Source organism: Gossypium raimondii, chromosome 11 (assembly GCF_025698545.1).
Source record: "Gossypium raimondii isolate GPD5lz chromosome 11, ASM2569854v1, whole genome shotgun sequence".
NCBI classification, from domain to species: domain Eukaryota; kingdom Viridiplantae; phylum Streptophyta; class Magnoliopsida; order Malvales; family Malvaceae; genus Gossypium; species Gossypium raimondii.
The window spans coordinates 24,922,678-24,948,879 of NC_068575.1; the positions used below are offsets into that span (position 1 = coordinate 24,922,678).

Consider the following 26,202-nt stretch of genomic DNA (forward strand, 5'->3'; position numbering starts at 1 on the left):
GCACATAAGTGCCATTGTTTGTACTTCTGTACCCCTGAATGCACATAAGTGCCCCTGTTTGTACTTTGATACCCCTAAATGCACATAAGTGCCCATGTTTGTACTTTGGTACCCCTGAATGCACCTAAATGCTTTTATTTGTACTTCGATACCCCTGAATGCACATACGTGCCCCTATTTGTACTACGATACTCCTAAATTCACTTTTACCATTTCAGTATATTATAATAGATACTATTGAAAATTTGAGTATTTACTTATTATATGAATCGAGTTTAATTAAATTTATAGTAAAAGTTATACTATGTCCTTACTAAGCTATGTAAGCTTAAGGTTTTTCTCTTGGGTTGTTTTGTAGATAATCATTGCTGACTTTTGGAAGGATCAATCATCAAGCTCACACTATCCATCTAAGTTGGTAGTTTTTGTATCTTATTTTTGGGTAGTGGCATGTATATATATATACATATATAAATTAATATATGAGTTTGTGAATGTTAATTGACATGGTAATGAATGAGTCTAGTTGATCTCTTAGAGTACATTTTGTATTGTTGGAACAAGTATGTTTAATGAATAGATGAATAACTTGGTGTTTAGTTGATGAATGGTGAAATTTAAAGTTGTGGTATGATGCATAACCTTGTAATGGTATATAATTAGAAGGTCTTTTGGTGGTTATTTGTTCATATGGTTGTGTTTGAGGCCATGTTTCTGTATGAATAAGAACTTTGAATGATTGATGTTTTGTTAAGAATGTTTTAAATTATAAAATGTTACCAATGTACACTGGTTAGACACCTAAGATGGTTGTTTTGGCATATTTTAAGCATGTTTAATTGTGTTTTGAATAGGTAAATAGTTGGTAAATAAGTTGCTTAGTGTCCAAGTAAGCATGTTTTGGTAAACTTGAGTTTTAAGGTACATTTAGGTATACACGGCTTGAGACACAGTGTAACACCCCTTACCCGTATTCCTTACCGGAACAGAGTATGAGGTATTACTAAATTTTTAAAAAATTTCGACAGCATTCCTACTTATTTTTGCTTAAACCTCCTGCAAATTTAGAACACATTCCAATATACCAACCAATTTCATTTGTATAAACACACATATAGTTTAACTATTAATAAACACTACATTTAAAAGGGAACCATAACATATATTTACATGATGATCCCACATTACATAAATTGTCTATACATGCCATAAAATTTCGGAACACTAGTAGTAAAATACCCCAAATGTGAAGGATAGTGTAGATGATTGTCTGACTTCGTTCCAATTTCCGAGTTGTTGGAAGTCACTATAACCAAGAGAAAAATAAAATCGAGTAAGCATATAGCTTAGTAAGTAAACACATGATAAATAAGTAATTACTCCCATAACTACACCAAAATATAAACTTATTCATGAATAACTTTATTGTTTAGGCAATTTCCAGCAAGCTGTTTTTCTGCGTCATAGTCGCTAATTTATTTTTATCTGGAGCTACAGGGCTCCAAATTGAGTTCCGTAAATTTTCCTGAAACTAAACTCATATACCATTTCACCATAAAATTTCAGAATTTTAACCCAGCCAATTAGTACAGTTTATTCATTAAACCTTCCCCTGTTTCACTGCCCAACGGTTCTGACCCTTACTCACTAAAATTCACTTAACTCTCTGTAAAAAATTTGAAAAATGGTTTCGCTTGTTTCTAATAAAAATAGACTCAATAAGGATTCCAGGGATATAAATTTCATGCCATAATTATTTTTTTCAATTTTTGGTAATTTTCCAAAGTTAGAACAGGGGATCTCGAAATCAATCCAGCCCTGTTTCAGTAAAATTCAGATATCTCCAAAAATACAACTCCTTTGCTTATTCTATTTCTTTCATATGAGAATAGATACATTCAACTTCAATTTCATATATTATTCAGCTTCCCATTCATTTTCCACCATTTATGGTGATTTTTCAAAGTTACCCAATTGCTGTTGTTCAACACAGTTTATAATTAAATCGTTCCTTTTATGTTTTGATATTTTCTCCCATCTCATACATGGGTCGATTTAGTATTCAACTCAATATTTACCCCATAAAATTTTCCACCATATGGCAATATTCATCTTCCACACTTTTCGTTGAACACTGGAATGTTAGCCGTTATTGGTGGATCCCTTTTCTTAGCACCACCACCGAATCGGGAATCAAGACTTAGCAACCCCTGGGAATCAGCACATAGCAACCCCTTTTATTTCAAAGATATGGTGGATATCGCACTTAGCACCACCAATGAATCGGGAATCAGCACTTAGCAACCCTCGGGGAATCAGACATAGCAACCCCCTTTTCATTTCAAAGATATGGTGGATATCGCACTTAGCACCACCAATGAAATCGGGAATCAAGACTTAGCAACCCCTGGGAATCAGCACATACCAACCCCTTTCACATTTCAAAGATATGGTGGATCACGCACATAGCACCACCCATAAATCGGGAATCAGCACACAAGAAACCCTTTTATATACAACATACTCCTACTTATTCCGAGTGTTCAACCCATGACCCATATATTGCAACCCTTTATCACCTTTCCGATTTAACAACATTTTAGGATATTGCCAAACATTTATTTTAATTCCAAATAAATCTCAACATATATCAAATAATATCAAAATAATACATTAAGTCACGTGTTTACTTACCTCGGTGCAAAATATCGTAATTTTGCACTTTACTCCACTATCTTTTCTTTTCCCGCTTTGATATACTCTTCACGTCTTTCTTGATCTATAATAGCAAATTTAACTCGTTTATTATTCACATTTATTAAAATAATCCACCACCCAACTTTTTGAAAATTACAATTTTGCCCCCAAACTTTTGCATAATTACACTTTTGTCCCCAAGCTCGGAAATTAAACTTCATCACTTATTCTTAAGTTTTATAACATGCTGAACATTTTTCCCTTCTATGGCAACATCAAATTCCCACTCCAACACATACTTTTGAATATTAATTATTTTTACCGATTATGTCTATTTACCCGCTTTTAAGCTTAAAATTGCTTAGCAAAAGTTGTTTAACATAATCTCTAGCTTCATATTCCACCATAAAACAGCAAAATAAACACATTTCACCTATGGATATTTTTCCAAATATGAACCCTAACACGAATTAATGGTAGAATAAGCTAAACCAAGTTACCGGGACTCCAAAAATACGAAGAACATTAAAAATGGGGCTTAGAATCACTTACTATGGAGCTTGAAAGCTTAAAAACCCTAAATATGGCTTCTCCCTTGCTGATTTCGTTCACCATGAAGAAGATGAGCATATTTTGCCATCTTTTTCCCATTTAATTCTATTTAATAACCAAATGACTAAAATGCCCCATTTAAAAAATTCTATTTCACCCATTTCTTATGTCTATTTTTGTCCATCAACTAACTAATGGTCTAATTACCACATAAAGACCTCCAATTTAAAATTTCATAACAATTAGACACCCCTAAGATGTAGAACTCAACTTTTGCACTATTTACAATTTAGTCCTTTTGACTAAATTGAGTGCCCAAACGTCGAAATTTTCGAACGAAATTTTTACGAAAATTTTCCGTGAAATTGTAGACCATAAAAATATAATAATAACCATATTTTCCCTCGTCGGATTTGTGGTCCCGAAACCACTATTCCGACTAGGCCCAGAATCGGGCTGTTACACACAGTCTGTCACACGGTCGTGTGTCGTACACGGGCATCACATACAGGAGTGTGCCCTGATCGTGTTGTAAATCAGTATAAGTGTAGTTTTTACACGGGCTAACACACGGTCTACAACACGGTCGTGTGAGATTATTTCAAAAGTCACACGGCCCATGCACACGGGCGTGTGAAGTCACACATGGGCATGTTGGATAGTCACAAGCCCATGTTTGGAGCCACACGGGCTGGCACACGACCTGCGACATGACTATGCGACCCAAATCAGTGTGTTACTCAACGAGGTAGTGAGTATGATGTACCAACACTCATCTAGGAAATAATTGAGAAATAAGGGTGGAAATTCATGTATGATATTCGGTCTCTTACTGATGACGATATTGTCAGAGAGTTCTACGCCCAGTTGAATTCGCCAACATTGGCAACACTACAAGTACGAAGGAAGGAGTTATCTTTATCATCAACAACAATTAATGTCATATTTAGTCTACTAGATATTGATGACGATGACTATTCTACCATGGTAGCCAATGTCACTGAAGAGACGATTCAAGACATACTGAAAGTCATCACAATTCAAAGAGCCAATTGGATGACAACAAGACAAGGTACTCGTTGTTACTGTAGGGAATATCTAACCCGAGAGGCAAAGGTATGGTTCTGCTTTATTCGAATGAGTATTATTCATGCTTTTTCAGGTTGCACTATTTCGATGATTCAAATGATTCTTCTATATTGTATATTGACCGAAAAGTCAATTAATATGGGGAGAATAATACTTAACTGTAACCTTCTAACCCAACCTAGATGTCATGGCTAGATTGAGAAGGCTACATTAGCCATCGAAATGGCTAAGCTAACTTACGTTACTTTTGAGTACCTAAAATAAACAAATTTTTGAGAAAAATCGTAGTTGTACTTTGATTTAGTTTTAAAACATTCATTTGATAGGTTATCTGAACGTAAGATTAATTTATTATTGACAGTGTCGTTTTAGAAAAATCTTTTCCTCGTCGCTTTACTTGTAAAAAAACTTGATGTTAACTAATGCAGCGGGAAAGTCATTATTCATGTCATTTTGGGAATCTAGTTGTCTTATCGATTTTTTTTCCAAAAATGATTTCTTTGCAATGCAGCAGAAATTAGGGAACAATGTCAAATTTTACTTAAGCTAGATATCATATGTTTTCCTGTTATTATGCTTGAGTAATCCATGCATGCAAAAATCCCAAATGAAAAGTTATCAAGCCACATACTAGAAATAATTAAAAATTACAAACCAAAACCAATAGAGACTTAATAATAATTTAAAAAAATAGTCTGAGGTCCAAGGTGATTCTCCATATGTCGGGTCCGGTCCTAGTTTCAAGGTTTACCTAAAAAGTTCAACACTATGGGGAAGTGAGCTTATGAAAGCTCAGTGTAAGTTGAACAACTATTTAACCAAACATAAATATCAAATACAGTGAAACATTTTAGGATTAACAGAAGAACACAGAATCATCATTGGATTTTCATATCATCACATAGCCATTATCAAATCGATGTCAAAAGGTCTATGAGCATAGGGTGATGCAACTAATGCAATGCAAACGTTCCTACTCAAACCATCCACTACACACCACGAGTTTCCCAGAACCCGTTTTCCAAAATCCAACAAATGCAAGCAAAGCTCGATGTTGTAAAACCACCGAATGAACATAATTGTAGAAAATCTACTATTTAACGAATAAGTGCGATAAAATTGCCAAAGCTCCACAAATCTCTAGTGCAATGCACTGACAATGAATAAATGTGGACTTAATATGCTGCCGAATCTCCACGGAACTCCTCCATCAACCTCAATATCAATTCCACCCTAATATGTAATGCACTTAATATGCAAGATGTCATACAATCTCATACATAGTCATGGATTCATTACTTTCACATTTCTTTGGCATGATTAACACTCCCTCATATTATCAAATACTTTCAATAAATAAGATCATTTATCCAACTTTCATTTCACCACTAAGATGGTGTCGTTCAACATATCACAATCTCATATAAACTTACAATGCTTTTCTGGCTGCATGTATAGTAGCCTTTCAAATATTTTATATCAAATCATTCATACAAATATATCTTGAATAAACCTCATTCTCAATCGGAAACATGCGATACACTCAACCAACATTTATCATATCAACTAATCATCCACGACAATTTCAATCATTCAGTCATGCTTACATTTTAGCTAACTTGCCACACAATTAGGGCTCGAAACGTAGCTGGTTCAGCCGATTACAATTTAATTACTTAGCCATTTAGCCAAGCCCGGCCAACAAGCTTAGTCATCAATTATATCATTTAAAAATAATATTAAAACATTCAAGTTCATGAGTTAGGACCCATACCTTAATTATATTCTACTGCAGGACACTTACGAATCTCGCGGTTTCTCCTTAAAACTTTATAATGAGCCTAAATTAAAATTCTTTATTTAACTAAATCAATATACCACTTAAACAACCCCCAATCACCCTCTTATGGGTTCAACCCAAACATTACATTTATAATGATTTTTCAAATCCAAACTAGTTGGGTTTCTTACATTGGTTTGATGCGAATCATATGAGTGAATGTCTATCTGCTTCACTGTTTATTTGGGGTGTTTAAGTCGACACCAAACACATATAAATATTGAAAAATTAGTAGCTAATCCAAGACTAAAATTTTAGTCTTGATTCAGTTGTAAATGACTGAAAAATTTTTGTTGAAATTTTAGTCTTGATTAGCTACTGATTTTTAGTCCCCGGCAACGGCGCTAAAAACTTGATGCAGTTGTAAACCAACTATAAATCTGATTAAGGCAACTACACCTATCAATTAACAGTATAGTTACAGTGAGCAAAGATATCGTTCTCACAAAGACTAAAAGTACTAGTAATTATCGTCTTTCTATTATTTAATCGGCAAATTGGAGTGATTGATTAAAACTATAATTAACTAAATTAATTAACTAAAGAAAACGACAAAAAACAAATCAGGAAAATAAATTATTAACAACCAAGAAGCGAGAAAATACCTAGAAAACAATTCACCTAGACTTCATCTTTCATTATCAATCTAAATTACACAATTTTTTCACTTAGTAACTTTATCCGTAGAACTCCCTAAATTATGCTAATATCTTTCTTTAAGACTAAGAGCAACTGACTCTAGGTTGATTAATTGAAATTTCTTCTAATTAAAACTCATATTATCGCATTAACTCGATCTATGGATTCCCTATTAGATTTGACTCTAATCCGCTATATTATGTCGTCCTATTTCTAAAATTGCATGCAACTCCACTCAATTATGCTAAATCTATTCTTAAACAAGGTCCATTCCTCATCTGGTTTAAGCACATCAAACATGGATTAATAGGTTAGAAATATTAAACCAAGAATTAAGCACACATAATTGAGAACAAGATTTAAGTATTTATTGTGTAAAAATAGAAATCAAATAACAAAATCCATCTTAGGATTCATCTCCCTAGGTATTTGGAAAATTAGTTCATGCTTGCAAATAAAAACATCCAAAACATTGTATAACCAAAAGAAATAAAGAAACTCATAATAAACTTCAAGGAAATCAAAAGAAGATCTTCAATCTTGATGGAAATCTGCTTCAGAATCGGCTTCAATGGTGTTTTCTGAGTTGTTTTCTTGAGTATACTATGACGGCTTACTCCCCTCTTCTTATCTCTATCATATATTGTTCTTAAAATGCCCAAAAATCCCTAAAAATTAACACTGTTTGGAGTGTAATTTGCAATTTCCACATGGTCTGGCACATAGCCGTGTGGCAGCTGGTGTGGCTCACACAGTCATGTGTCCAGCCCGTGTAAAATGGTCCAGCCTATGTGGCTCCTGAAGCTTGCTTAGTTTTTCGATTTCACTTTTTTTTGCTCTTTTTGCTCCCAAATGCTTTCTTAAGTATAAAAACATGAATTTAAAGAATTAGAAGCACAAAATTCACCATTTTAAAGCAAATAATCATCCAAAAACGTATTAAGAATGAGGCTAAAACATGTTCCTTTTGCTATTTATCAAATATCTCCACATTTAAGCGTTTGCTTGTCCTTGTGCAAAATTCTCAACCCACATTCAAGTTAACTTTCTTTAATTCATTGTTTTCACCAATAATGTTTTAGGACAACCCATAGATAATCATGCATTGGAAATTCAACCAAAATGACACTAAAGAATACAAACAATCCAAGCAACGATTTTTTAAAGAATAAAAACATAGGTACCTCCCCTATCTCAATAATTACCTGAAATTCAAACTCAATAAGAATTGACATCCTCACTAAAGATCACTCAAAGCACTGAAAATGTTCAAGGTTCAAGTAATATGCACTCAATAGTCAAACAAGAAATGTTATCACCATATGCTTCCTTGAAAATCAAGTCTCCGCCACTATAAAATGAGATGACACACCAATCAAGAGGTCTTTACACGGTTGCAATGTGACTTAGGTTAAGGGTATGGAAAAGGTCAGAAAAGTTGGTTATAATCGAGATCGAGTTCATAAATTACCAAATTAGAAAAAAAATCAGTTGCTGAATTAAAAGAAATTACATCAACAAGCACAATCACAAATAGAAACGAGCTTTTCAACAGAAAATGAAAATTTATTCAAACTCAATCAAATAATTTTTTATATATTTTTCTTTTGATTCTTTTCCTTCTTTTTATTTTTTGATTGATTTTTTAAATAAAATAAAATTTAGCAATTCAAATAATGAAATATAGTTAGGCAACTAACCAAATCAAATCTCAACAAAGGATATTATTATAACATAGATATGGGTTTTGGGTAAACATTAATGGGTTAGAAAAAATTATGTTAGGATCAATGGGGTTTACTACAGGTTAATTCAATAAGCTTTTTAAAGGTTAAATGGGTTAAATCCTAAGTGTCTCTATTATCTCAGTATATCAAATAAATAATGTGGTCTCAACATGCATAACCGAAGCAAGTTCTAGAATAACAAATCAAGTTGACAAATTCACAACAAAAAATAAAATGAGAATGGAAAAAATATGTGCTCTATAGGCTGAAAAGCTCACAAAAAATTACGATTTTGATGTCAAACTTTTAAATTTAAAATTTCAAGATAATACTTCAATTCAGGGAGACAACCTAAAATAATAATTTCTAAAAAAACACTTATCTTGGTTGACTCTCTCGTGACTTAAAGTATAAATCACACAATGCACAAATATCCACAAATAAATCCCAAAACAAAATTAATAACAACTCCAAATTAAGAGAAATTAGTTCAATATTAAGCACGAAAAGATTACTTAAACACAAAAAATAATTCAAGGCTATATCGCATAAACATATAAAATCCTCCCCACAGTTAAGATGTACATTATCCTCAATGTACAAACAAATATAATTATAGAATAAGCACAATATCAAAAGAGAGGGAGAGAACTGAAACTACCCTAAATTTGGATGAAATAGCCAGATTAGTGAAAATAGAATCATCGTCAAATCTAAATGAAATGCATGTTTCTGAGCAAACTAATAAGAAGATAAACAAAAATAAAAAAGAAGGCAAAGAGATTACAAACTCGAGCAGAAACAACCATAAAAAAAATAACAACAAGGTTCAAAATAAAAATAAAAATAAAGAAGTATCACAAATCAAAATAAAACAACTAAAAAAATAAAAGTACAACAAAAAATAACATAAATAAAACAAATAAATGTAAAGCCGCGTCAATTTTTTCGAATCGTGTTGACTATTGCTCGACGCGCTAATAATGTAAACACTCGAGGCAATCTAGCCGCTGTGAAATATCGTCGAGTGTGACCGAATGTGCACATGTAGCAGTGGAGGGGCTTGGAGGAGTGGGAATGGGTCATGGTAGTAGTGGGGTATCATCGTCAAGGTGCTCATCATTTTCGTGTTGCTGAGTCGCTCATAGCAACACATACTGATCACTGAAAGGCCCAAGTTGATGAACAATCATCCTCATGTAATTCCTACTATTTAAACACCATGGTGTCATGTCCCTAACCAAAGTAAGAGTACCAATTTGCTTGGGGGTCTCGGGGAGGCCGAAGTGGTGAGCCAAGCGTGTGATATACGGACCTATACAAAGAGGTCCTCTTCGTTACCGCTCACTCTGATTACGACAACATTGGGCTATTAAGTGGGCTAAATCAATCGAATGCTGCCCATGTATAGTCCATAAGAAATATGCATCTAAAGTGCCCACGACGCTTGTACTCTCCTTCTAAGCAGTCAAACTATGAGCTAGGATAGTGTGAATGTAGCATAGGGCTGGAGGAAGGCACCGAGCCTTGGACTGGCTTTGGTTATATGAAACGACAACCTTAGTGATCTCCTACTAGTAGAGAGAGGCAGTGTAATTGATGTGTCGTGGGAGGGAGGAAAGCTCGGTCGCTACTAAGAAATCATTAGAGTATAGGCCGAGAGTGACACCAAAACCTGCAATACTAAAGTGTCGAGTGATATGTCCAAGACAGAATAATATAACTCGTGGATCATCCCCCGACGATAGCACTCTCTGTAGAAAAAAGGTGGAGTAAAACTCCAAAGTGAGCTCAGTATACGTCAGCTCCACGATCACGAAGAACCATTCCCATGGAGTTGCAGCCAATAGAGAATGAATCAGTGTGAATAAGCCCTGTAACACCCCTAACCCGTCTCCGTTATCGAATTAGGGTTATGGAGTATTATTAAGCAAAACATGACATTTCACTTCATTTTAGAACAATTAAACAAATAATTAATAAACTTATCACAAACCAAATCAATTCATGGTGTAAATACACTTATTAGTCTTAAACCAAGCTTACGAAGCCCTAAATAAATTTAGGAACAATTTGAGATCAAATCAAAACAAAACAAAATAGAAAATTTCGGAAAAACTTACAAATTTTCAAAACAAGGGTCACACGGTCGTGTGACAAAGCCCAGGCTGTGTGAACATTCGAAGTCAGGACACATGGTCGTGTCCCAGCTCATGTGTCCGACCATGAGAGTATTCAAAATAGGGCCACACACCAGTGCCATAGGCCGTGTGCCAGATCGTGTGTATATTTGAAGTTGGGTCACACGACCCTGTTGCAGGTCGTGTGCCAGACCAAGCCAGATACTGACTTGGGCTACACGGTCGTGTCACTGTTCGTGTGCCAGGTCGTGTGGATCTTGCACCTAATTTTGAAATGGCACACAGCTGTGTGACAGCCCATGTGCAACTATATTACCCCTAAAACAAGCCAAAACAAGTCCAGATCTTGCACTCAACATATACCATTTCAATCCACCAACAAGACCTAACCAATGTGTCATTCAAAGAAACCACATTTATTAGTCATTCAAAACAACAATTTAACTATATAAAGCACATGTCATTGTTCACCAATTCAAACACAATCTACATCCAAAATGACCAAATATGATCACACACATCAAATTTACCAACCCAAAACACATCACTTATACATTTTCACATCATCCATTGCACTAAATATGCAAATATCATAACCTTTACATATTGACAACAAAACACCTATGTTCATGCCACATCCCAAAATGGAAAATACAAAAGCTACCAAAATGGCTGGACAGTGTGAGCTTTCAGTTGATCCATCCAGTCGGTCTGCAACTTTGACAACTACAAAAGAACATAAATGAAACAAGTAAGCTTAAAAAACTTTGTAAGTTCATACTTTAAATCATCAAACTCAATTTACCTTAATTGGCATCAAAATATAAATAGATAAAATACAATTCCTGATAACCAAATACACATTCATAATTCACATTAGTTCTTGATCACATAATAGCATAAATCATGATAATCTCTTGATAGAGGGTTGCGCGCGGACCAAGATCGAGTTGCCATGTCACGAGAAAACTCCTACGAGGCTCTAAACGAACAGATCTGAAATGAAACAGAAATTAAAAGATTAGAACTTTGAATTTCCAGATCTGGAATAAAAATCACCAAATCAGCAAAGAATTAAATTGAGAATAGGAATAAATGTTAATAAAGGTTCTTGGGGAATCAAAACATGTAATTGAACCCAAAGAATACTCCAATCATCGAATCAAAAGAAAGACACAAACAAAGAAGTTAAATTTCCCAAAATTCCAAAGAATCAAAACAACCCAAATCAAAAGAAGAAATCGACAAGAACAAGGAATTTAGGGATTTTGAACGAATTTTGCTGCCAAGAACAAAAGGGGCGATCCGATCTTTAGTAAAGAAGAGGGCGAATCAGATTTGGAATGCTTTGGAACGCCTGAAACGCAACAAGAATAGCAAACAAAGTAATTAAATAAAATCGAAACAAGCAGAATTTAAAAGAAAAAATTGATAGCAAGAAATTAAAAGATAAGTCCTAAGAAGCCTTGAAATCGATAAAGATTTCACAACTCCCTTCAAACGGCTCTAATCTCCCCTCCAATGAAGAACAATGGCAAGAGGAAGGTTCAAGATGGCTCCCACAATAAAAAAGATTGTTAAAACTACTTCTAAAGAAAACTCAAGAGAAAATTCTTGGAGAAAACTCAAAGAGAATTTTCACTCAAACAAATCTAAAATTTTCAGTTTAATTGTAATGTGTAATGTAGGGTGGCTGGCCAAGCCATATATATAGGCCTCCTAACTACTTTCCTAGCCCTACTAGGAAAACTAACAAAAACCTAATTGTTGACTTTCAAAGGAATTTCGTCCAAGGCTTTTAAATGGGCCTTTTGGACTGAATTTTTACATAGAAAGTTATTTATAAAGTCAAAAAATTAAAACTAAATATTTAAAAAAATTAAAACTTAACAAATTGGGCCACTTTGACAATTTAGCCTGATTTTCAACTAAGTCTAGTTTAAACTTCTTGGTTGGGCTTGGAACATCTTATTGGGCCGTGTCTTCAAGAACTTGGGCTTTTAATCCGTTCTCTCCCGAAATTGGTTCGTTGATGCTTGTAAATGAAATCCAATGCGCCTTAGTTGCAAGATTCGATTTCTTGGACCAAGATTTCCAAGATTTGAAATCTTGATTTTCTTGATTCTTGAAATCACTCAAAACAGCAAAATTGGACCAAGATTCGGTTTCTTGATTTTCTTGAAAACAAGAAAGTGAATCTTGATTTCTTTTTCCTTCGTATACGCATCTAAGGCCCTTGTGACTTGTATCACCTATTCTCAAATAACTTATCAACTCCATGATATCTTTTCATCTCACATATAAACAAGTAATTCATTAAAAATTTGATACTTTCTAATATCTTGGATTTACATTAACATTTAAATTCATAGATCAGCCATACATTCCATTAAGATTTAGCCTAATGAACTAAGTAACTCGACTCAGATACTCGAGTAACTACACCACACCAAAGGCATTATAGATGCATAATAGAGGCACAGAAGTGCAAACAGAGGCTAGAAACAATAACATAATCTCAAGAAACTTATATTTTACATATCAAACACAATGAACTTACCTACGATTCAATTTCGGTTAATACGCAGGGACTACTTCGTAGTTTTCCCCTTTCTTCGATTATTGTTTTTTTGGTTTGGTTCTTGATCTATATAATAATTAAATACAATCTATTAATTACACATAAATTTCACATCAATTCAATGCATATGACCCTTAATTTTTCATTAATTACACATTTTCCTAAAATTTTATATTTTTATAATTTAGTCCCAAAACTTAAAATCTCCAAATTTAGCAAAATTTGTCAATTAACCCTAGCCGAATTTATTCCCATATTAGTATAGTCTACAACTATTCAAATTCACAAGAATACCATGTAAATTTTAATATTTTATCAAATCAATCATTAATTCAAAAACTAACAAAATTACTTAATAAACTAATTCAAATCAACAACTAAAGCTTCCATCTCATCAATTAACATCTATAATAACAAGAATTCATCAATGGTACCTTTCGAAATCCTTAATAGATGTATAAAAAACACAACAATCAGGATAAAAACAATGGCGTAGTCCAATCAACTACACAACAAATAACTGAACCAAACTAAGACCTAAACTATTCAAAAGACTAACAAAAATCTAATAATAATACTAATAACATAATACCTAGCAGGATAAAAAATAATATAATAGTAATAAAAAATGAAACTAAACTAAATATTCAGATCTGCCATTAAAAATAAATATAAAAATAAAAATAATCCTAATAACTATATTTAAAAATAATAATACTAAAAAACCAACTTAGAATAATAAATAACAAAATAAAAAAATAAAGGGAGAACAAACGATGGCGTTGGGGTTGACGACGATGACGCGCACGACGGCGGTAGATGGAGGTGCTTTGGTCAAAACAAAAAGACAACGGTAGCACTGGGGTCGTGCGTAGCGGTGTGAGAGTATTAGTAGTGTGAGGGGAAGGTGGTCGATCAAAAGGAAATAGGGAAAGGGGAATCTAGAGGTGGGTCGACGAGGTTGGAAAATAGGAAATGGGCGAGATGGTGGGCTAGGTGGTTGTGGTCGGGTCATCGAGCGAGCAAGAGAGTAGGTGCGTAGCTTGAATGGAAAGGCTCGATCGATGTTTGGAAAAGTGAGATGCTTGAATAGCGGTAAGGGACAATGACAGAGGACGGTGGACGAACGAAGGGGTTTTGCACAAGTGGTGGTTTGTTATCAGACCAGCGAGGGAGGAGGAGCAAAGGTGGACGGGATCGACGGAAAGGCGGGCAGGTCGGTGGCAAGGTTTTTACTTTTGGAGGACGACGGTTGTTCAGGGGGAGGGAATATATGGGAAAGAAAACAAATTAGGGTTTCAAAGGAAAAAAGGGGCACGAACGTGTGTTGGACCCGTGTTGGGCCACACGCTAGTGTGCGTGTCCCATGTTGAACCTTTCAGCCTGTGTGCCTATTCAAATTTTTAAAGAAAACTAAGCTCTAGGACTCACACGGCCTAAGACACGCCCGTGTCACCAGGCTGTGTGGGTCATTTTAGCCCATTTGATGCTTCGAAAAAGAATAAAAATACGCCCAGTATCTACACGGCCTAAGACCGCTATTTTTTTGGAAATTTTTCTTTTTAAAATTTTTTAAGTAATAAATATATAAAATGAATGTAATTTTTTTGAAGTTTTTTTTAAAAAAAATTAAATTAAAAAAATGATAATGAATGAGAGTTTTTTTGTTTCAAATTTTTTAAGAAAGTAAAAGACATAAATAACACAAAAATACTCAGGTTGCTTCCCGAGAAGCACTTATTTAGAGTCTAAACTCAACTTCCCTTTTTAAGCTCACGGTTAAGGCGAATCTTGGAGTCGAAGCTCCTTTCTCTTGTTATCAGTTTTACCATCAAAATAAGGTTTGAGATGATTACTGTTTACCTTCAATGTGCCAAATTTAGGATGTATTACCTCAATTGTACTATATGGAAAAACGGTTTTATCCAAAAATATGTTTAACCCTCTTGACTTAAATTCTAAAGGAAAATTTTGTGGATCTGATTTGTCCAACAATACTTTTTCCCGAACTTTGAATTGGCTCATTCTCTTCACATGCACATCATGGTGTCGCTTTGTTTCTTCCTTATGTTTTCTAGGTCTCATCAACCCTCGTTCGTCATTCATCTAGTTCGTCGAGCTGCACCGTCTGCACTTTACTTGTCCCTCGAGTTTTATCACTTTGAATAAAATATGGCTCCAACACATTTTCATGAGGGATTTCCTGCAAAGAACATTGAGCCAAATGATTCCTAACATTCACAGAAAAATCAGTATCATCTTGCTCACTAGGGGCTCTCACAAAATCACGTGCTTGAAGAGTAATCTTTTCATCACCTACACAGAGCACAAGTTTACCAGTATTCACATCAATAATAGTTCTAGTAGTGGCTAAAAAGGGTCGACCTAAGATCATAGGTACCTCAATATCCTCATCCATGTCCAATACAACAAAATCAACAAGGAATATAAATTTATCGACTTTCACAAGTACATCCTCAATAATACCCCTAGGATATCTAATTGATCTATCCGCTAATTGAATACTAATCCTACTGGGTTTGGGTTCCCCAAGACCAAGTTTTTTGAACATCTTATAAGGTATGACATTTATACTAGCCCCCAAATCAGCCAAAGGTTTTTCAACATTTAAACTACCAATGAGACAAGGAATAGTAAAACTCCCTAGATCTTTAATTTTGTTGGGTAGTTTGTTTTGGAGAATGGCTTAGCAAACTGCATTGACCTCTACAGTCGACAAGTCATCTAACTTCCTTTTATTTATTTATAGGTCCTTTAAAAATTTTACATACTTTGGCATCTGCGAAAGGGCTTCAACAAATGATAAGTTAATATGCAATTTCTTTAAAAGTTCAAGAAATTTACCATATTATTCTTTTATGTGGTCTCTCTTTAATGCTACTGGATATGAAACTCGTGATTTGTAGTCTTTGATTATCGACTTATGCTCTTTCTTACTCTCCTCAACCTCATCACTTTTCACAACAGCTTCTAGCTTTGACTTCTTTCCTGGCTCGACTAACCCTTTCACGTTTCAAACAATGATTGCGTGGATTTGCTCCTTTGGGTTAGTTTCAGTGTTGCTAGGTAAGCTACCTTGTGGTCTTTCTGAAACAAGTTTGGCAAGCTGTCCAATTTGATTTTCAAGCCCATGAACTAATGCTTGTTGATTTTTTAGTGTTGTTTCAGTTTTTTGAAATCAAGTTTCACACACCAAAATAAATTTAGCTAACATATCCTTAAGTTTTGGTTTCTTTTCTTATTGATAAGGTTGTTGAAAGCTCAGAACTTGTTGTGACCTCTGATTTCTTTGACCACCCCATGAGAAATTTGGATGGATCCTACAATCTACATTATAACTATTGTTATAAAGGTTATTTTGAAATATAGAATAATTACCCATAAAGTTGATTTGCTCATGCTCCATGTTAGATTTAAAGGGTGAATATTCTAAATTAATCATCCTCACTCCATTTACATCACACTGCATCACTAGATGTTTAGAAAACTTCAAACTATCAATTTTCTTACCAAGAGCTTCAACCTGATTTTCTAACATATAGACTGCATCAATATCAAAACATTCGGCTACCTTGGTTGGTTTTACTCTCGTAACTTGCCACTGATAATTATTCAGCACCATCTCCTCAATAAATTTTTACGCTGGCTCAAGTGTTTTGTTATTCAATATTCCGCCAGTTGTTACATCAATCATCTGTCTAGTCGAGGGGTTCAAACTATTGTAAAAAGTTTGAACTTGGAGCCACAAAGGTAGTTCATGGTGAGGACACCTTCTCAACAAATCCTTAAATCTCTCCCATGTATCATAAAGTGTTCCAATATCAAGCTGAAAAAAAAAAGAGATGTCATTCCTCAACTTTGCTATTTTAGCCTATGGAAAATACTTCAACAGAAATTTTTTAGTCATTTGCACCCAAGTAGTGATAAAACCCCGTGGAAGTGAATTCAACCACTATTTTGCCTTACTTCTCAAAGAGAATGGGAACAACTGTAAGCGTATGGCATCATCAATAGCACCATTGATCTTAAATGTGTCGTAAATCTCTAGAAAGTTAGCCAAATGAGTATACAGATTTTCATCTTGCAAACCATCAAATTGAACATACCGTTGTATCATCTGAATTGTGTCCGGCATCAGCTCAAAATTATTTACAGCAATAGTCAGTCTCACAATACTCGATTCAGCCCCAATTAGAGTGGGCTTAGCATAATCATACATAGTACGAGGAGTAGAAGCTACAGGAAGTTGCTGATTATTTTGATTATCACTTATCTCCACACTAATATCCTTTTCCTCTTGATCATCTACTATATTCTGTTGATTTTGTCTTGCTTCTCTAACCTCTCTACGATTTCTGCGAGTAGTCTTTTCAATCTCACTGTCAAAAGTAATAGACCCTACGGGTTTCCTCTAGTTATAAACAAAAAGAAATTGCCAAAAGCAAACAAACGAAAAAAATTAGAATGTAAAACTTAAATTAAAAACAAAAAAATATTAAAGTAAAAATAAAAAATGGCTCAACTAATAGAAATAAAGTTTTCCAAATATTTTAGTCCCCAGCAATGGCGCCAAAAACTTGATGCAATTGTAAACCAACTAAATCTGACTCATGCAACTACACCTATCAATTAATAGTATAGCTACGGTGAGCAAAGATATCGTTCCCACGAGAACTAAAAGTATTAGTAATTACTGTCTTTCTATTCTTTAACTGACAAATTGAAGTGATTGGTTAAAACTAAAATTAACTAAATTAATTAACTAAATAACACGACAAAGAACAAATCAGGAAAATAAACGATTAACAACCAAGAAGTGAGACAATACCTAAGAAAGAATCCACTTAGACTTCATTTGTCATTATTAATCTAAATTACACAATTTCTTCACTTAGTATCATGATCCGTAGAAATTCCAAAATTATGCTAATATCTCTCTTCAAGACTAAGAGCAACTGACTCTAGGTTGATTAATTAAAATTTCTTTCTAATTAAAACCCCTATTATTGCATTAATTCGATATATGGATTCCCTTATTAGATTTGACTCTAATCTGGTAGATTTGTGTCATCCTATTTCTAGGATTGCATACAACTCCACTCAATTACGCGAGATCTACTCTTAAACAGGGTCTATTCCTCCTTTGATTTAAGCATATCAAACATGGATTAATAGCCTAGAAATATCAAACCAAGAATTAAGCACACATAATTGAGAACAAGATCTAAGTATTTATTGCGTAAAAATAGAAATCAAATAATAGAATCCTTCCTAGGGTTCATCTCCCTAAGTATTTGGAAAATTAGTTCATGCTTGCAAATAAAAACATCTAAAACATAGTAAAACCACAAGAAATAAAGAAACTCATGATAAAATTTAAAGAAATCAAAAGGAGATCTTCAATCTTGATGGAAATCTACTTCAGGTTCGGCACCAATGATGTTTTCTGAGTTGTTTTCTTGAGTATTCTATGACGGCTTACTCCCTTCTTCTTATCTTTGTCATATATAGGTCTTAAAATGCCTTAAAACCCTAAAAATCACGTTTTCACACTGTTTGGAGTGTAATTTGCAATTTCCACATGGTCTGGCACATGGCCGTATGGCAATCAGTGTAGAATGGCCCAACTCGTGTGGCTCCTAAAACTTGCTCCGAGTTTCTAATTTTCACTCGTTTTTCACTCCTTTTACTCTCAAATGCTCTCCTAAGTATAGAAACAAGAATTTAAAGGATTAGGAGCATAAAATTCACCATTTTAAATCGAACAATCATCTAAAAATGTATTAAGAATAAGGCTAAAACATGTTACTTTTGGAATTTATCACACATACTAGGGTTTCAATGAACATTTCACTAACACTTAACCAAAAAACCAATGACTCATTTTTTCCCCTAAAAACACAAAGATAATCTAAACAATTAGGGCATGACCACACTCTCTCTGTTCACAAACCCAATTCTACTAACCCCCGACTTTTGGGATGTAACATTAACGTAATTCAAAACTGTGCAGAAAGAAAGACATGTTATTATTATTTCCCATCACTCATCACTCTAATGTGTCGCAAAGGTAACATATTGACGCGAAACACTAAAGAACCTTGCCACAAAGGTATGATCACTACCTATGATATCTCAAAAGCAATAGGTGACATCACAAGGAAAAAATAGATAGTACAGATTGATAAGGATGAGGTGGCAAAACCAGAAGCCTATTCCAGCAGTACCAAACCACCAGATAATCCTGCACCACCCTTTATGTCTATTCAACCTTCTATGAATTTGGTAACACAGGCGAAAATTATGAATTTATTGCATCATATGAACAAGCAGCAATGGAAGTACTAGAAGTACTCCAAGATTCGAGATTAATCAAATCAACTTACTTTTTAGAACTTATTTAAATCTTTTGATTACATTCCTGAGTTTCCAAATTCAATAATCAAGCCATGGAACCCAACTCGCGGAACCGTTCCTGAGGATTCTGGTACATCAAGGCAAGATACTAGCATGGATGGGGAGACAAACACAGAAAGTGATGGGTCAATAAATAAATGAGGGGGCTTTCTTTATTTTAGGACATTTCTTTTCAATTGATTTTATTTTTATTTTTTAGAACATTATTTTTATTTTTATTTTGTTTTAATTTTTGCAAAATAATTTTCTAGCTACAAGTGTTTGTCCTTATTTCTATCTGATGAATATTTTGAACAATAAGGACATTGTTCCGTTTAAGTTTGGGGGGACTGTGCCTCAATTTTTTTTTTATTTTTGCCCCAGCTTTTGTAGAAGATGAATTCGTGCAGAGAGGCAAAAAAGTGGAAAAGATGCTCAACATCAATCGAGTATGGTATGTTAGTTCAATTTCAAGAATGATCTTTTATTTATTTCAAGTATTTTTTATGTTAAATAAATTATGAGATGTTTGATTTTATGAGTATGTACATTCACCATAATTGTTTTATATTCCCTTGAAATTAAGCATGCATGAGGATTTAGTCTCTAGAATTGATTTGGTATTTTCCATAAGGTGAAATCCTAGATAACAAAGTGGGTTTAAAAATGGTTTTAATCCTAGATAATCCGTTCTAATTAAAACAAATGAGTCAATCTTATCAATCGGATAACAACATTTCAGAATAATTCCTTCTTCTTGTTGTGAAGACAACCCAAACATACAATTTATCGTAATTCCCTCAGAAAACCAATGAAAGATCACCACAAACTGTATTAACTCAAACGAGATATGGCATCGCGTTTTGACTCGTTGACATAATTTGAGATTACCTGAATAATGAGAACCAATATGCAAGGTTGAGCTCGATCTTCCACCGTCTATACTCTTTCATTACCTATCCCCTTCATGAAAACTATAAATGGGATATAATAAAACTATTTCAATTCTTAACATCAAAACTTTGAACCATACCGGAGCCACAACTATCAGATGAATTAAAACTATAATACTATAATAAGACAGACATTTCAACCGTATAGATAGAACAATACATCAACATCAATAGTGCATTCCGAAACAAAAGAGAAAAACCAAATGTAGTTCTAGTAACAACCAGTACAGAAACACAACCTCTAAAAACCTGATATCTGTATCACCGTGCTCTCATGATCGAACCAGGAATTATAACCGTAATTGGTGTATTACCTTTTGCCAATGAATATCCTTTACAGATGAACCATGTTTGATACATTAAACAATAAGAATGATAAGAAAACCGAGATAATGAAATCCAAGATTTGAAGCTATACTCAATTTTTGAAATTACAACCCATATTGAATGATAAAGAGATCAATGATACCCCAGAGAAAATCCAGAAGAAGAATATGGTTCATACGCACTAGAATAAGTTGTAACAGAGACAACATAAATTGCATATATATATTTCAAAGCATCAACCAGTAGAAGAAATAAAATAACATCATATGAGTCTTATCATTGAATCTTCTACCAAACATAATAGAATAGAATGCCAAAGAAAAATAGAGCAATGCCGATCATTAATCAACCAAACCAACAATACTTTTGTCTAACATTATGGTTAGCTAGCATTCTCTTATGATAAGAATCGTATCTGAAGATGATAAATTGCATATGCCTCTAAGGATAAAAAAAACATATAGAATACCTAGACGAGATCATTGTAAGTTATTTGGTCATTACAGTTGCATTTAGATACATTTGTAGTTCAAACACTATCCCAATGACTACTAAAGTCATTGATGACTCCACATTATCCCATTTCACTAAAGAAATCAATTCAAAAGAAGTCCTGATTAACCCGTTCTTTAGATATCATACCTGATGAACTCAATTACATGTGAACAACTTCTTCTTTAACAACAATGTTGCATATCCCGAATGATCTTCGAAAAAAATCTAATATCTCTTCTAGAATCCTCTTTATTTGCTAACCAATTCTCAGCTCGAACCACATTAACACTAATTAAATCGTTAAATTCTATAGCTTCTCTTTTGCAGACTTAATCAACATAAATCTTGTATGAATTTTGTTGTATGAGACTTTGAAGATGAGGGGGTAGAGATCGTAAAGCCTCTAAATTTGACTCTCAAGAATACACAAAACATAACATTCATTATCAACATAACATTATGAACTCTTTCTCTTACCTTTATGAGTTTCTACTCATCCTTAGCAACTTTTTAATCAGATACTTGAATATCACTTTTGGCATTATTAGAATTAGATCGGATGGAAAACATCTATGTCTATAAATAAAACAAATCTCATCAGAGTCAGGAGACATCACACTATCACATGTTATATAATGGCATGTATTTCTAAACTTCATACATGCTACGTTTAGTTCAAGAACCGACTAAACTGTAGCTCTGATACCACTAAATATAACATCCCTAACCCGTATCCGTCATCAAAATAGGGTTACGGAGTATTACCATAAAAACGTGACATAAAAACATAAATTTCATACATTAATAAAATCATGAATTAAGTCATTCATTCACATGCTTATCGTTCCTTAATCGAGCCCTCGATGCCCTATGAACACTTTAGAAACAAATTGGGACTAAATCTCAAACATATGGAAACTTAAGGAAAAAGATAGAAAATTACACACTGTAAGGGTCACACGGTCGTGTCACCAGGCTGTATGACTTACATGGTTGAGACACACGTCCGTGTCTCAAGACGTGTGATATTCAAAGTAGGGACATACGGTCGTGTCCCAGCCTGTGCCCATGCCCATGTAACTCTCTTACTTGGGTCCAAGCCACACGCCCATGTGTCAGGCCATGTAACTCTCGAAATACCACCTTTAAAACCTATAGGGGATACACGGCCATGTCACATAGCCATGTGTCACATACGGCTGAGACATATGTCCGTGTCTTAGACCATGTGGACAAGAAATAGGCCAAATTCAAATCATTTCTTTCACCCAATTCAAGCACACCCTTACAAGCCATTTTGCACAAATGACCAAGATATCAAAACATGTTCAAACATGCATAAAATGACTAATTTCCATTCAAGAAATATTCCATTAAGGCACCTCAAACACATACATTAAACATACCTAAACATGTGTATATTTAACCATTTATTAACTAACTTGTTTCCATAACAAAACTTATCACAATTGACACAAACCAACCTTATAATATTAGATTCATGCCATAGCAAAATGACTTTACCATTTGGACCACTTCTCACATGCATCAAAGTCATCCAAACGACACCAATCTAGCCATTACCAAATGGTTCCATCAACCAACATATAAACATACCATATTTTAGTCATGCACATCTATTCAAAACCTTTCTAAAGCATACCATAACTTGACCATGTTGTGGTTAATTCATCACCTATCTTTTTGACCATTCAAACATGCATTATCACATTGTCATAACAACACACATCCACAAGGCACTAAAAGTACCAAGCTTACATCAACCAAAATGACATATACATGTCAAACTCATCAATTAACATAAACCACAAGTCCACCTATACATGCCATTATAACCTTGATCAAAACATTAAAATCTACCAATATAATCGTTGGATAGTGTGATAGGTCTCTGATGAGCTTCCAAACCGATCGATCTCTCGATAATCTATAAAGTAAGAGAAATATAACTATGTAAGTAATGAATGCTTAGTAAGCTCCTATAAACCATAAGCATAATATTCCATTTCAATAATAAACTTTATAGAATAAACATAAACTTATACCAATGCCATAAGATTCATCAATCTATATAATCATCAACTCACAAATGAGTAAGTTCATTAATGTCACATATACTTTTCATATATAACATATTGGGATTTATAAGTCGTAATACATAATCATCAACCTTTTCAATAGATTATGAATCATTCTATTTACTTACTTTCCTTTCTAATCTAAATGCTTAGCATAAGCCAAATCAACATTATAATTTCATGAATTAGTGTATTTATCCATGATATATGTAAATTCTTCCATATCATAAATAGACTTCTCACATTTAAGTACATCATTTATCATATCAAACCTTTTATAACATCATAATACATTCCAATTATGAACTTATCGTTTCATTCCCATTTCTTACCCGTTTCATATGCATAGTGCAAGCATAAGCATAAACATCAATCATAACCTCAAGCTTGGCACAAGCCTAAGCACGTTAATAACACATGTTGGTTCATTTAAACATAACTCATACGAATTTCACATGGATAATCATTATACTTGAGCATGATTCAATTGGATTTCTCATCTATCATAACATAACATGCTTTTCACATGTCTCACCATTTCAATGTAATTCATAAATACGTGTTTTGGTTCATATTGAACACATACCTTTCCTTTACTTTTTTATGCCCGCTGAACCGTTTAGAATATCATCGGATACACGGGGTAGCTCACACGAAGTATGCCAAACATATAATCATAATCTTTTCCTTTCTTTTATATCATTACTCATACAAGTTGTGAAATAGGTCTACTCACACGAGTTGTAAAATGGGTTGATGCGAACCCGTGCTCGGAGTTGATTACGAGTTGCGAATGTTTCCGATTGTAAATTAAGTAGTATCGCAATTGAAGGCTAATTTTGAAATGGTTTCAAGATGTTCGATTTTTAAAGGGGTGTTAGATGGATAGTTTGGCTAAGTTGAGTTTAAAATTAAGGTTGAAGAATGAACCAATACTATAGATGAATATTGACCCGATTCTTATGTCAACACTTAGTGAAGAAATTGGCTGAAAATAACAAACCGTGACCCTCTATCCAAAGAGTTAGGAACCAAACGGTATATGGGTGAACGCCACACTTGCTGGAAGTGATAATTTCAGAATGATTCAGATTGACACCACTAGGCTTAGCTAGATAAGTCAATTGAGTCACAAAAGAACAAAGGGAGTTGAATAACTCACAATTTGCTTAAAATTCATAAAAGGTGCAAAAATTTTAGTAACCTTCAAAAAAAAATAATGAGTTATTTATAAGCTATTACAAAGTCCAGCCGAATGGACAAGTTCATGATCAGCTTAATTGAGCTGGTTGCTAATTAAATTGAACTTTAATTTTTCTTGAATGTTTCTGATCATAGAAGACACCACCAGCCATGGCTTTTGCATTTCCCGAACGATCAGCTGGATGAACTTGGAAGTTAGTTGAATCTTGCGAGTTTCTTATCAGCTAAGATGTATGAACATGAATTAATCTTCCCTTAAGCAGCCGAACAAACATCATTGAATTAATGCTGGTTGTGGCGCACAAAATGTGCCATTTTAAAAAATCGATCAACCACTACAAATATCGAATCCTTTTTATTTCTAATCCTGCGAAGACCTAAAACAAAGTCCATTGAAATATCAACCCAAGGCTCTTCGGGAATGGGCAATGGTGTGTACAATCCATGTGGTTTGATCCTCGATTTGGCTTTCTCACAAGTGATGCATCGGTTGCACACTCTCTCCATGTCTCGTTTCATTCTTGGCCAAAAGAAATGTTTGTGCAATGTGGCAAACATCTTTGTGACTCCAAAATGTCCCATGAGGTCTCTGCTATGTGCCTCGTTCACCAACACATCCCGAACAGAACCTTGAGGAACACAAAGTTTTACCTTCTCGGAAAAGATAATCATCATGTCTATAAAATTTCTCAAAGGCTCCATATTCACAATCTTTATACAATTCAGCAAAATCAGATTCATTTATATAGTGTTCTTTCAAATGTGCAAAACCAAGTAATTTTGAATCCAAATGGTTAAGAAGGGCAAACCTCCTCGACAACGCATTTTCTTTATCTTTCTTATACTTGATTATGTACAGAAATGACTCGAGAAATTCCATCCACTTGGCGTGTCTCTTGTTTAACTTGTTTTGGCCCTCGAGATGTTTCAATGCTTCATGGTCCATATGAATGACAAATCCTTTAGGCCACAAGTAATGCTGTCACGTCTCTAATTCTCGGATTAGTGTGTACATTTCCTTATCGTAGGTGGGATAACTAAGAGTTGCACCATTCAACTTTTTGCTAAAATAGGCTATAGGATGCCTATCTTGAGTCAGCACAGCCTCAATACCTATACCTGAGGCATCACGATGCCCATCTTGAGTCAACACAGCCCCAATACCTATACCTGAGGCATCACACTAAATCTCGAATGTTTTATTAAAATCAGACAAGGAAAGTAAAGGAGCATTAGTCAAACAATCTTTAATTAAATTAAAAGATCTCTCTTGTTCCTCACTCCAATGAAAAGTCAATTTTTTCTTGATAATACCCGTCAATGGAGCAGCCAAAGTGCTGAAGCTGGGAACAAACCGTCTATAAAAACTTGCCAAGCCATGGAAACTTCGAACTTGCCTGATGCTCATAGGTCCTGGCCACTCTCGAATCACCTTTACTTTT

The 26,202-nt window shown here is 34.2% G+C and overlaps 1 long non-coding RNA gene and 1 other non-coding gene across 2 annotated transcripts; one reads left to right on the forward strand and one right to left on the reverse strand.

Moving 5' to 3' along the window:
* Positions 1-1,092: 1,092 nt before the first annotated feature.
* Positions 1,093-2,779, reverse strand: LOC128034588 (uncharacterized). Its single transcript, XR_008190661.1, has 2 exons — positions 2,695-2,779; positions 1,093-1,306 (listed from the first exon to the last, which is right to left on the reverse strand). It is a non-coding gene; the product is annotated as an uncharacterized LOC128034588 (long non-coding RNA).
* A 14,260-nt stretch (positions 2,780-17,039) lies between these two features.
* On the forward strand, positions 17,040-17,146 carry LOC128035210 (small nucleolar RNA R71). Its single transcript, XR_008191610.1, has one exon. It is a non-coding gene; the product is annotated as a small nucleolar RNA R71 (small nucleolar RNA).
* The last annotated feature ends 9,056 nt before the right edge of the window (positions 17,147-26,202 follow it).